Below are 13,550 nucleotides of genomic sequence, written 5' to 3'. Positions count from 1 at the left end.
ACATATCTATTCATCTATTCATCATACTATCCATCCATCAGTGTATACTATTTTTTAACACATTTCAAATTAAACTGTGGATATATCAGTTTCTTCTATCTACACCTCCACATTTTAATATAAGAGCCTTTAATATAAGTACATTTGGAATTGGATGACAATACTAGATAAAGTAACACCAGTGGCAAAATAATGCTGTTCTCCTTTTATGTAAGTCTCTGCTCTAAATGAATGACTGACAGACAGCAAGGTCTAGGTATAAGGTAGGGTATCTTCTGGTGTTGTCAGGAAGTAGTCTCCAAACACCAAAACATAGAACACTTAATTCTAGGATAATGATGTGCATAATACAGATGTGATCCTTTGAATTCAGAAGGAACACATTGGATTTATTGCCACCAATCTCTACATGGGAGTTTGGAAATGAGATTAGAACAAATGGTCCTTGTATTATGGTTTGTTTACTCTAATTACGTTGTGTCCTCCCCTCAACCACCCTCCTCACGGTCTCCTGATTTTGCCCAAAGTCCTCACCTAGACATCTTACATGCCAACCTGAGCTTCAGACATGGAGCCTTTTTGGGATCCTGTGAGGAGAAAACCCCTACAGCCTCCCAATTTCTTCATAGCTGCTTATATCTGCTGCTGCTTCCTCTTGCTCTGGTTTACCCAACACTATGATCCCATGTGGTTTTCTGAGTTTCATCAGAGCCGCTGGTCCTTGGGTGAGTCTGTTTTCATTACATATGCTCTTATGGGCACTGTGAAATATCTTTACTCTTGACATATTAAGAATTGTGAAAAAACGGGATGAAAACATACACTTTCCTACTATCTTGAAACAACTATATTAATAAATGTTCCATAAAATAAATGATTAATTTTAGCTAACTAAACATGGAAAACTAAGATGAAAATATTGTTGTCTACCTAATCAAAATTAACTCCAAAGAATCAGTGTGACATTTTTATTTGATTCATGAACGTTACAGATGATAAAAGGGGACATTTTACAAAACTGATAAAATAATTTTGTCATTTACCCAACATTCTTGATGCTTCTTCTCAAATCTTCTACAAGGTTTCCTTCTCTCTTATTCACAGATTATTTCAAAATCTTGCCCATCTCTTAGTGTTTTTCCTCCCTCTTTCATGCCCCTAAAATTTCAGTCATTCTTTTACAGAGAATATAGAGATCATCAGTCAGAAAATTCCTTCACATCTTGTCTCTTTTACTATGAACATATATGCCTCTGTTTTACCCTTAATTTCTTTATTCTCATGCTGAACATATTCTTAACACAGCTAACTGCAGTTGAAATTTGATTCTTATAATAATCTCCAGTGATTTCTGGGCACCTTAAATTATTTGCTATATCTTCTTATACAATTTTCTCATTCCTGCACTTCAGTCTGCCTGTCAGCATTTCAGATGCAATACTGCTTTTCTAGTAAGTGTCAAAAACAATCTCTTTGTTTAAAAATATAATGATCAATGATCATTATTCAGTGGCCGTCATTTTCCCATTCTTTACACTTCTTGAATTGTAAGCCATCACAGTTGTGTTGAAATCCTCTCTTCTATTCCCTCCCTGTTGGGGTCCAGTCATTCACCAAGTCATGAACCTCCTGACTTTTTGTCTAGCCTCCTGAATCCATCTGATTTCCCTCATCTCCACTGACATGTCCACCGAATCCCACCAGGATTAACTCACAGCATTCTGATAGATCTCCCCAATTTCAGCCTGACATCTAGATAGACTGAAATGTCTAAAACAAAGCTGAAAATAGATTTCTTTTTTCTGCCTCAAGCCCAGTATTATTACACTTGTCTTTAGCATAATATTTTTTTTTAATTTCTGTTTATCTTGTCAGCTTCTTTTCTGAACCTATCCCTAAGGTAGGATAAGGATGAAGATATGCAGACACTCAAATTTTTACATGTACATTTAATTTATGGATATTCATTTCATATTAATTATTAGTATAATAATAAATAATAATGTGTAAAATAACATGCTTTGCATTTTAATCTTTTCACAGGCTGGTGATATGTATCAGTGCCATCCTACATCCAAACATATCAAATTACTATACCTACAAATAAACCATGTTGTTTCCCTCGGGGCCCTTAGAGTAATACCATATGACCCCAAAACATCTCCTCCTCTCCAGCGTGATTAACCCACATTCATCCAGCACTTCTTTGATCCCCACAGTACCCAACTGTAATATACACTCAATGAAAGGGCAAAAAAAAATAATGAATGTTTGTGTACTCTCTTTTCTAATTCACTTGTAGCACTTTATTTTGGTATCAGTGCCCATTTATACCTAAATTATCTATAGAAATACCTGATATAATTTACTTTTAAAACCACTAGAAATTGCATAGAGTAGATGAAAATATAGAAATATATTTTAATCATTTAACCTAAGTAGTTACTCCAAATTAAGCCTTTACATCTAAAAAGTGAATATTTTGCCTACTTTATCCATTTTTCTAGCTTGAACCTTCATGTTGTTCAAGGATTAAAAGCCATTAGTATAATTCCAAGTCTCATTAAAAATATATTAATCTTTGTGAAGCACGTTTTAATGTTTATTTGAAATTATACTTAAAAATTGTAATTAGAAATCCATGGATGAGAGCCTTATTTTCATCACGTATCTTTATGAGGAAAGTTGGCCTAAGAGAACAAAACAAAAATAAACACGAAAACAAAAACAAACAAAATAATCTGATATCACTATGGCCTTAACCCAGATAACTCTAAGGAAGGGTTTGCAACCTTGGTTTTTTAGTAAAACTGCAGCTTTCCTATAACACTCACTGTATCAGTGTAGTTTTGTTTGTTTTTGCTAAGATAACAGATATCATAAGCAAAATATATATAATGGACATTTTGAAACAATTTCAATACTATTTAGTGCCAAAGAGAAAAAGAATCTTTAAGAGAATCTTTATGAAACCCATTCTGCGTAAGAGGAAATTATTTCCGAGTTTATATATTTTTCTTTTGTATGTACGTGATCAATCTGATTATGACTAAGGCCATGTGTTAAACCAACAAAAGGAATTTTCCCATCAACATCCAGAAATATTGACCTCCAAACAAATGTTAGCCTCTCAATTGGGCCTACTTATAAACCACTCCCTTCATCATGCTCCTAATCTGAGCCTGTTTTACTTTTCTCCTTAGCATTTTAATTTTCTAACACTCTAAAAATATATATTTAATTTATGTTTCCTCACTAGTAGATAAGCCTCATATAGATAGGGAGTTTTGTCTATCTTGTTTCCTGATAGACCAAGACTACCTACCATATAATAATCTTTCTGAATAAAACTAGGGCAAGTCAATCATATTTTAAAAAAAAAGAAAGAAAAAAGAATTTTTCTCTTGCTTGAAATATAATAAAATGAGCAGATGGGACCGCATTGGCCCTGGATCATGTCACAATCTAAACTGCTCTGTCATTAGAATGCACTATTACTCCATCAGTCTATATCATCTCAGCCCAGCTATAGAAGTAACTGTGTCTAATGTGTCCTGGATTCTGCACTTTAAAATATCAAGAACATTTACTATGCTAGATAAGTAGTCATATTTCATTTTTGTTTATCTTTATTTTGAATTCTAAAATTTAAGTAGTAAAATATCGCAAGGATAATATATATGATTCTAAGATTCTCAGATTAAATGAAATTTTTATATAGAAAATTTGGACATATTTTACTTCACATCTTCTTCTTAAAAGATATATTTGATTTGTTGGTCTTAAAACTGTAGTGAAGCAAAAAAAAATGCAATTATTGGAAAGAACCAGGATTTATTATTTGCTTTCGATAAAATACACAGCATATGAATCTAAAAAGGCTATAAAGAAAATGCATAATAAAATTATCAATGTATTGGTGCTTTTTAAGTTAATAATTATAAGGCTTGAAAGAACTTGATAGATGGAATAACCCTGCTATTTACACATCAAGGTTAGTTTGACACTGAACAAAAACAGTGCTCCTGATGGATGTCCCTAATCTGTAATAAATATGCTACCCATGTTTCATTATTGAAAAGGAGCAAAATGTGCTTTCATATGTAGGTTGCTGCATTTTTAAAAATTTTTCAACTGTTTTATCATCTAAGCTGACAATGAACAAAATACTTGAAATTAAAACACTATCTCTTCCATCATAAACAAGAGTGAGATTTATACAGATTAGGTAAATATTTTCAAATATCATTTCATTAAAATATCATAAAAATAAAGTTAGGCCTTGGTATACTTTATGATATTGCAATAGTGACAAAATATCATAGCATTTAAGTATTGTTAATGTAGCTCAATATTAAATTTGACAAACATTTTCTTCACATAAGGATATAATTAAAATAAGATACTTTATGCTGTACATTCTGTCACTAATAAAATAGTGGAAGGGGTGGAGATAATACATGGGCTCAGCAATATGAAATTTCACTCACTAAAGCTGACCTAGCTTTTGTCACTGATGAGTGCTCTATATTCCAGTAGCACAGACCAATACTGAATCTTCATGTGATATAATTCCTAAGGGGTAATCAGCCAGCAACCTGATGGCACTTTGATTATATTGGGTTGCTTCCATTTTATGAAAAGGACAGTATTCTGTTCTTACTAAAAAAGAGACTTTCTCTAGTTAAGATTTGCCTTCTCAGCATAGAATTCTTCCGTAGAAATGATCATCCATGGATTTATAAGATACCTTATCCACTATCACAGTATTCCACTGAGCACTGTTTCTAATCAAGGAACAAACTTCACAGCAAATGAAGTGATAGATGTGGCTTTATAGAATAATAGAATAAAAGAATAATATAAATAATATATAATAATAGAATGTTCTTTTGAAGACAATTACAATGCCAGCTAGGTGGCAATTCCTCACAGAGTTAGGGAAAAGTTTTCCAGACAGCTGAATATACTCTGATTTAAGCTCAATATGTGATGCTGTTTTCCCCATAGCCAAGATTTTGGGGCTGAGGAATCAAGGAGTGGAAATAGGAATGACATCATTCACCATTCTCCCTAGTCACACACAGCAAAATAGTTTCTTACTACCTATGTGACTTGTTCTATTCTTGCCTAAAAGATTTAGGAGTTCCAAAGGCAGGAATGCTTTCACCATGGTATATAATATTGATTCCATTGAACTGGAAATTAAGAATCTCACCTAACTACTTTGGGCTCTTCATGTCTTTGGATCAATATGCAAAAAGGGAATTACTGTGTTAGCTTAGATGGATGATCTTGATTACCTGGGATGGATATCAAACTATTACTGTATAATGGAGGTGAGAAAGAGTATGTGTAAAATACATAAGATCTCTTAAGGCATATTGTAGTATCAACATACCTTGTGATTAAAGTCAGGGGAAAACTACAACAATCCAATTCAGGCAGCACTACTAATTGTGCAGATTCTTCAGAAATTAAGGACTGAGTCATTTGGCCAGATAAAAGTTTATGGCCATATGAGATACTTCCTTGGGGCAAAGGAATCTAGAATGTGCAGAAGAAGAAAGGGGTTCTACCTCCCACCTAAAATCATGTCATGCTATAGAAATGAGAAATATAATTGTCATATCTTTATTTTTGAACATGTATATTTACAGCAAATATCTATATTGTATCCCTCTATTATTCTTTTATCAAAGAGCATAAGATGCTATATCATAGCATTTAACTATTATTAATGTAACATCATAGCAGAAATGCTCCTCAACTTATGATGGGGTTACACTCTAATAAACCAATGTAAGTTGAAAGCATTGTAAGCTAAAACTTAATTTATTTAATCTAACTAACTCAACATCATAACTGAGAAATACAATGAAACTTAAAGTGTTGTTTGCTTTTGTGATCATGTGCTGACCAGAATCTTCCATTCCATGTACTTTCCAATGTCAGAGGAGAAGATAATACCACATATTACTAGTGCAGAAGATCAAAATGAAAATTTTGAAGTATTTTTTTCTGCTGCATGTACATCATTTTTACAATACCAAAAAGTATGTGTATGTATGTGTGTATATATATATACATATATACACACACACACACACATACACACATACACACACACACCAAACCACTGTAAATATATGTATACACACACACACACACACACACACCAAACCACTGTAGATTAAGTATGTATTGTACACACACATAGAGGGATATATACACATACATATATAGGGTGTATACACACACACACACATATATATACATATTTAGGGTATATACACACATACACACACACCAGGGATTAAACCCAGAGGCACATAACCACTGAGCTACATCCCCAGGTATTTTTCTTTTTCTTTTGAGACAGGGTCTCACTAAGTTGTTTAGGAACTTACTAACTTGCTGAGGTTTGCTTCTTGACTTGCAATCTTTCTGCCTTGACCTCACGAGTCACTGGGATTACAAACCTGCATCACCACGCCCAGCTACATCTATATTTAAGTTTCAGAATATAAAGGAGAAGGTTGGGAATTGCCCAGTGAATTTTCATGCTGTTCCATGGAATAGCTTGATGTATTTTCAGTTATATGCAGGCTAGTTATGTTAAGTGAAAGGATAACTTTTAATAAAAATATTAACAGAAATCTTTGAGTTTAAAAATACACTAAATATAATTTAAAACATTATATGAGGCATCAATAGAAGAATAGATCAAACAGAACAGAAGAATTAATGGACTCAAAGATAGGCTAGTTGAAAATGTACAGAGAAGAAAAAAGAAGGAGGAGAAATGAAGAAAATCCATAGGTATTATGGTATGGCATTAGAAAATCAAATATAGAGATTATTTGGTTCAAAAGGGACTTGAGTATGTTAAAGGGGTAGAGTTTATTCAAAGTTATAAAACATCCCAAACCTGTAGGATACAAATGTCTTTTCAGGTACAGGAAGGTCAATGGGTACCAATCAAATTTAACTCAACCAAATCTATTTTATGATATCTTATAATCAAGCTCTCAAAGTGAAAGAAAAAATACGAGATTCTCAAGGCAGCAGGAGAGGTGCAACAAATAATACATAAAGATGTTTAAATTCACATGACAGTAAACTTCTTAGAAGATATTTTATAGGACAGGAGAGAGAGACATGAGATTTTCATAGTACTGAAGGATAAAAGAACAACCCCAAACTACCAACCAAGTGTAATATGCTCAGTCAAGTTTTCCTTTTAAAATGAAGGAAGGATAGTGAACAACCAGAGAAATGAAAAACTGTCTCCATTTGTGTACAATTAATTAAAATGCATTCTGCTATCATGTATAACAAATTAAAACAAATAAGTACATTTTTAAAAATAAAATTTAAAAATGAAGGAAGGACAAAGACATTCCTAGACAAATAAAATTGAGGAAAAAAATAATTTCTTCCAAAATTGACCTAGAAGAAATGCGAAAGGGAGTTTTTTCATGCTGAAAGAGATGAGTTATCAGAAGGTATAAAACTCAGTGGCAGGAGTAACTATCTGGACAAATTAAGACTGCTCTAATATTAGACAGGGTACATAAGCCATTTATATCTTTGGTATGAAGACTAAAAACATTGTAAAAAGTAATAATAACTACATCAGTATGTTAAAAGATAGGTAGTACAAAAAGATGTAAAATGGGACATCAAAATTCAAAATGTGCGTAGGAATAGAGGGGAAAAGAATTTTTATAAGCACATTTCTCTGTTTTTATTTATATTTTGTTTATATTAATTAAATTGCTATCACTTCAATACAGATTGTTGTAATAAAAATATTTTTGTAAGGTATATAGTAACAACCAAGAAAAATTTTATAATAAACAAACCAAAAGTAATAAACTAGGAATCAAAGCACATTACCAGAGTGAATCACTTAAGCACTAAATAAGACTGTCATGGAATGAGAAGAACAAAAGAACTATAATAAAATGATAAGATAAGTTATAAAACGGCTGCATAAAAATTATTTGTCAACATTTACCTTAAATGTAAAGGGCTCAAATTCTCTAATTAAAAGACAGTGACTGAATTAATTTAAAATCAAGACTGAATATTATATTGCTCACAGGGAACTCATTTTACCTCTAAGGACACACATAGACTGAAAGAGAAGTGGTAGGTTAAGATATTCAGAGAAAGCAGGAATAACCTCAAATAGATTTTGAATTAAAACAGTAAAAAGAGACAAAGGGGGCCATTATAGAAAAATAAAGGGTTAAATTTAGCAAGAAGAAATAGTGATTTTAATTTATATGCACCCAATACCAAAGCACCAACTATATAAAAGAAATATTAGTTGACTCTAATGCAGTAACTGTAGGAGATTTTAACACTCACTTTCAGCAATGGCAGATCATTCAGACGCAATTAACAAATAATTCTGCACCCTAGAACAAATAGACCTAATAATCATTTACAAAACATTGTAACCAAGAGCTGCAGAATATACATTCTTCTCATTAGCACATGAAACAGACTCCATGATAGGGCAAACAATAGGCTGTAAAATAAGTCTCAACAATTTTTTTAAATGAAGTTATATCAAGTATCTTTTCTGATCACAGTTCAATACACCTAGAAATCATAATAAGAAAATCTTTCAAAACAAAATAGAAATAAAAGACCTTTCTTTGTAACAACCAATTTGTCAAGGATAGAATTGAAAAGAGAATCAAAAGATTTCTTCATATAATTGAAAATAGACATATAACACATCAAAATATATAGAATAAAGTAAAAGGAGTACTAAGAGAGAAGTTTATAGCAATCACCATCTACACAAAAATGCAGAAATATCCCAAATAATCAACCTATTGTTGAATTTCACAAAGATCCAAAAACAAGAAGAAACCAAGTTCAAAATTAGTACAAGGAAATAAATAATAATAAAAATCAGAACAGAAATAAATTAAATGGAAACAGTACAAAGGATTAACAAAACAAAGAGATGGTTCTTTAAAAAAGAAAATTGACTAAGTCTTAGCTATACTGAGAAAAAAAAAGAGCAAAGACTCAAATAAATAAAATCAGGGATAAAAATGTAGACATTAAAATTAAGATGAGAGAAATGCAAAGGATTATTAGAGATTGTTCTGCACAGCTATATGCCAATGAATGTGGTAACCTAGAACACCTGGTCAAATTTCTTGACATAAATAGCTTACCAAGATTGAATTATAAAGAAACAGAAAAACTTACTATTTCAATAATAATAAGACTAAATCAGTAATAAGACTCTTCCATCAAAGCAAAGCCCAGAACAAGATGACTTTATTGCTATTTTAGCAAACATTTATAGAAAAACTGATACCAATTCTTAAATTACTTCAAAAAATTTAAGAGAAGGGGATTCTTCCAAATTTATTTTATGAGAGCAGCATTACCCTGATATCAAAACCAGATAAGAACATTATGAAAAAGAAAACTACAGGCCAATATTCTTCAGGAACATAGATGTAAAACTCCTTAACAAAATCCTACCTAACCAAATGCAACAGCAATTAAAAAGTTTATTCACCAAAATCAACTGTGACTCATCCCAGAAATGAAAGAATAGCTTAACACATGGAAATCAATAAACATGAAATGCCTCATCAACAGATAAAAGAAAAAAAAACAAACATGATCATATGGATAGATGCAAAAGATAAATTTGATAAAATTCAACATTCCTTCATGATATGTTACAAATTTATATGGAAATTAAATATGACATAAGTAAGTGTGTATGCATACCAAACTGACAAAGGGTGGATTTGCAATGGTTGATTTTATGTGTCAATTTGGCTAGGCCATAATTCCCAGGTTTTTAGTCAAACATAAGTTAAATGTCACCGTGAAGGAATTTTTTAGATGAAATTCACATTTAAATCAATAGATTTTGACTAAAGCAGATTAGACTCTTAATGTCATGGGCCTCATATTTTCAGTGAAAGGCCTTATGAGAATATATATTCTCCCAAGGAAGAGGAAACTATGTCTTCAGACTGGCTTTTTGCCTGAGGGACATCAGTCCCTCTCTGGGTCTCCAGTCTGCTGGCCTGTCCTAAAAATTTTGGACTTTTTCCAGCCTCCATAATCCCATGAGCCAATTCCTTAAAATTCTCTGTCTCTTTCTCTCTACAAAAACAAACACACACATTCACATACACTATTGGTTCTGTTTTTGTGGGGAAAAAAACCTGGAAAAAAATTGGGGGCTATTCCCAATTTATGTTTTATGAATGAAGAAATAAATGGATGAGTGAGGGTTGACTTGCTGCTGATTACCTACTCATTTTCAGATAAATTGCTCCAAATATATTCACATCAAAATAAGCCAGGTGTCTTTATGTCTCTGCGGTTTTGTCTATCTGGTTACCACTCACTAGAATGTAACTACCACTACTTTGAAAACCTACTTTTTATTGGCCCTTTAAAATTTAGCCCAACAGCACCTCTCAACGTTATTCCTTGACATCTTTTCCTGTACTTAAGACTAAACTATTTGCCATCCACACCCATGAGGGAAGAATCTTGCCCTATTTATTCCAGACTAAATTCTAAATATCATTTTCTAATTGGTGTCCTTTAATGGGTTGTGATCTCTTTTAAAAATTGCTAAACTATTTCCTTAGCATTTTCCATGCCTATGTAATTGTACTATGTAAGGATTCATTCTTTATTAATGCTGGATGAATAAACAGAAAATTATTTCATTCATTATACCACTCTCTATCCTAATTATAGTGATGATAACATGATGCCTTCTATTTTTGTTATTAATGGACTTGGCCTTCTAGATGATATTTATGCACTTTATTCAATTATGAGTGAAGTTCCATTAGGTTTTACTCTAAGATAAGAGAGCACCTACCTTAAAAATCTAAATTTTTGTCTCCAAACACTGCCATTTTGGCTGAAGCTGAATCAAACAATTCACATTTTTCAAAAGTAGACAGGGGAAACAGAGCCCAAAGTAACTACTGAATGAAATAAATGTCAATAATGTTTAATCACATTTTTAATGCAGGAAAAGATGAATTTGCCCAAACTATCTGAATCTAACCCTAGGCATGTATGAATCTAGCTCTGTTCCAATATTGGCTTGGGTTTTGTGAAACCAATAGAATATGATTTAATAAATATTCTCTGTTAATTGGCCACCTGGTCAGACCAGTTTGTTCTGTTGTAAAACTCATCCTGTTCCCATATGGCCTTCCTATTGTGATAGCATTCAGCTTCTTTGAACATTTGCTTCATGCAGTTTTTATGATAATATTGTGGGCATTGCCTCAGTAAATATTGGTAATGCTGAAAAATCCTGCATTGTTTCAAGGAAACCAAATTTATATACAATATAAATTCCTTCCTTTCCACTTATGAACAAGGAAAACAAACTGATCCAAAATGGTTGTATTTTTTTAATCAAATTAGATAAAAATGACAATATTTTAGAAAATAGAATTATAGAGTGTTTAGGACTTTCAGATATAGAGAAATAAAGTTCCAAATATATTTCAGTCATTTCTCAGCTCTCTACCTAACTCCATACCCAACTACTATTTAAAATCTATATTTTTTTGATATGATAGAGCTTAGTGTAATATATTTATTAAATGAATCTGTGAAGTATTTTCCTTGATACTGTTTTTTTGTCAAAAGAATTAACTTGTAGACTCACTTCCCTTATAACATGATAAATCTATTTATAAAATATCATAATTAAATCACTTGATGGTATCTGTACTTTAGGCAGGTGGCCTTCAGAATATTTAGACTACTGCATTGTTACTCTAGATTATGTGAACTGGACAAAAATGGAAGTCACTCCTTCATGTTCAATAAAAGTAGATGTTAATGGAAATACATTGGCTATCTAACATTACTACATATTTCAGATTTTCAAAGACTTGTCTATATTTGCTCTGAAATATTACTTAACATTAGAATCTGCACAGAGTATATGAAGAGAGAATTTGAATTCCATGTATATAACTCATTGAGAGAATATAGATTAGAACTGAATATTCATGATTCTGTGAACATCCCTTCAATTTTCCAAGATTAGCTACAATCATATCACTCATAGATACTTTTCTATAGTGGAGATTGATAAATCCTTACATGGTATGGATAATACTCCTAGGATGTAACTACATGAGACTAGCAGAGATTATTTTGCTTGACACTCTTGTGGTTGCACACAGGACAATCTAGACATAGCTTTGCATCAACTTTATGATAATGTCTAATAGCCTAACACACGTGGCTACTTTTATTTAACAGTTTGACATTTTATGTCAGCATTAGGTAAACAAAATGTGAAGTTTGGCTACAATATGTATTCTGAGATTTTTGTTCAGTCCTATTGTGTCTGACTTGGTTAGAAGGTTAAAGAGCATGAGGCAAAGAGTTTGTCTTCAACCAGATTTCCCCTAAAACATACTAAAACAAACATGCTCAGGTCTGTTGTTATGTGTCAGTTATGTTTTGAAAAATACATCTGAGTACTTTCATTGAGTTTAATACATTAAGGTCCCACAAAGTTTCAGAAGCTAAATTGTTATTTAGGAAACTTTTATCCTTCCACTAAAGGATACCTGTAATCTGTACTTCTATATAGAGCTTATAAAGCAATGCTCCTAATCTCTAAATTCTGTTATTGGAATCCTCTAGATGAGATAAAGAAGCAATTTTAATTCATATGCTTCTTCCTTCCCTCATAGCCAGGAATCCAGGTTTTCAATTATTCTGAACAACAGTGTATTTTATGTCCAACTTATCTATTACTTTGAAGTAATCATTATTTCCTATTTCAGTGATGATACAGACTTTTTATTAATATTATAAAACTTCAACAGACACGGTTAGCATTATACTACTAATAAATATGAAGCACCATAAGTTAAATGTACATTATTAGTGACTTAGTTAATTTTGACTGTCACCTTTTCAGCTACTGAACAATTGCCCTGAAGCACACTGAACACTTGTAAATTTTTCTTAATAAGCTTTCTTTGCCTTCCCTCCACATCTGTACATGTTCTACCTGTAAGGATCAATTTCTTAAGTTGCACCTATACTCTGATGGTCCTCTGATTTGGTTCTGGCACTGCATTTTCCAGGACCCAGTTCCCATCTCAATTCAACTCAACTTGGGTTCCATGTATCTTAGATGCTTCCCCGGCACCCAGTACTTCCATTACCACAGGTTTGTCATGGGGCTTTGTACAGCTCCGTTAACTGCTTCTTCCTCCCATAGTAAGGTCCTTGAAGACAATAGATGAAATTCTATCCATTTCAATCCATGAATAAAAACCCAATTTCTAGGCTATTACTACCTAAAAATGGATTCTTCAAATTGCTTTCCATAGTATTCTAGTGTCCCCACAATTAGCATAATGTCATCAGTAGTGAAAAAAGAACTTCCCATTACCTGATATTGGGATTCATGATATTGAGATTATTTAATTTCAGCCTAATAGAGTTTGATATAGAAGGGATCATGTGTGCAATTTATGTGATCA

The sequence above is a fragment of the Marmota flaviventris genome, chromosome 2 (genome assembly GCF_047511675.1).
Source record: "Marmota flaviventris isolate mMarFla1 chromosome 2, mMarFla1.hap1, whole genome shotgun sequence".
Lineage (NCBI taxonomy): Eukaryota > Metazoa > Chordata > Mammalia > Rodentia > Sciuridae > Marmota > Marmota flaviventris.
The sequence above is the reverse complement of the archived record's forward strand: the minus strand, read 5'-3'. Positions refer to the sequence as shown.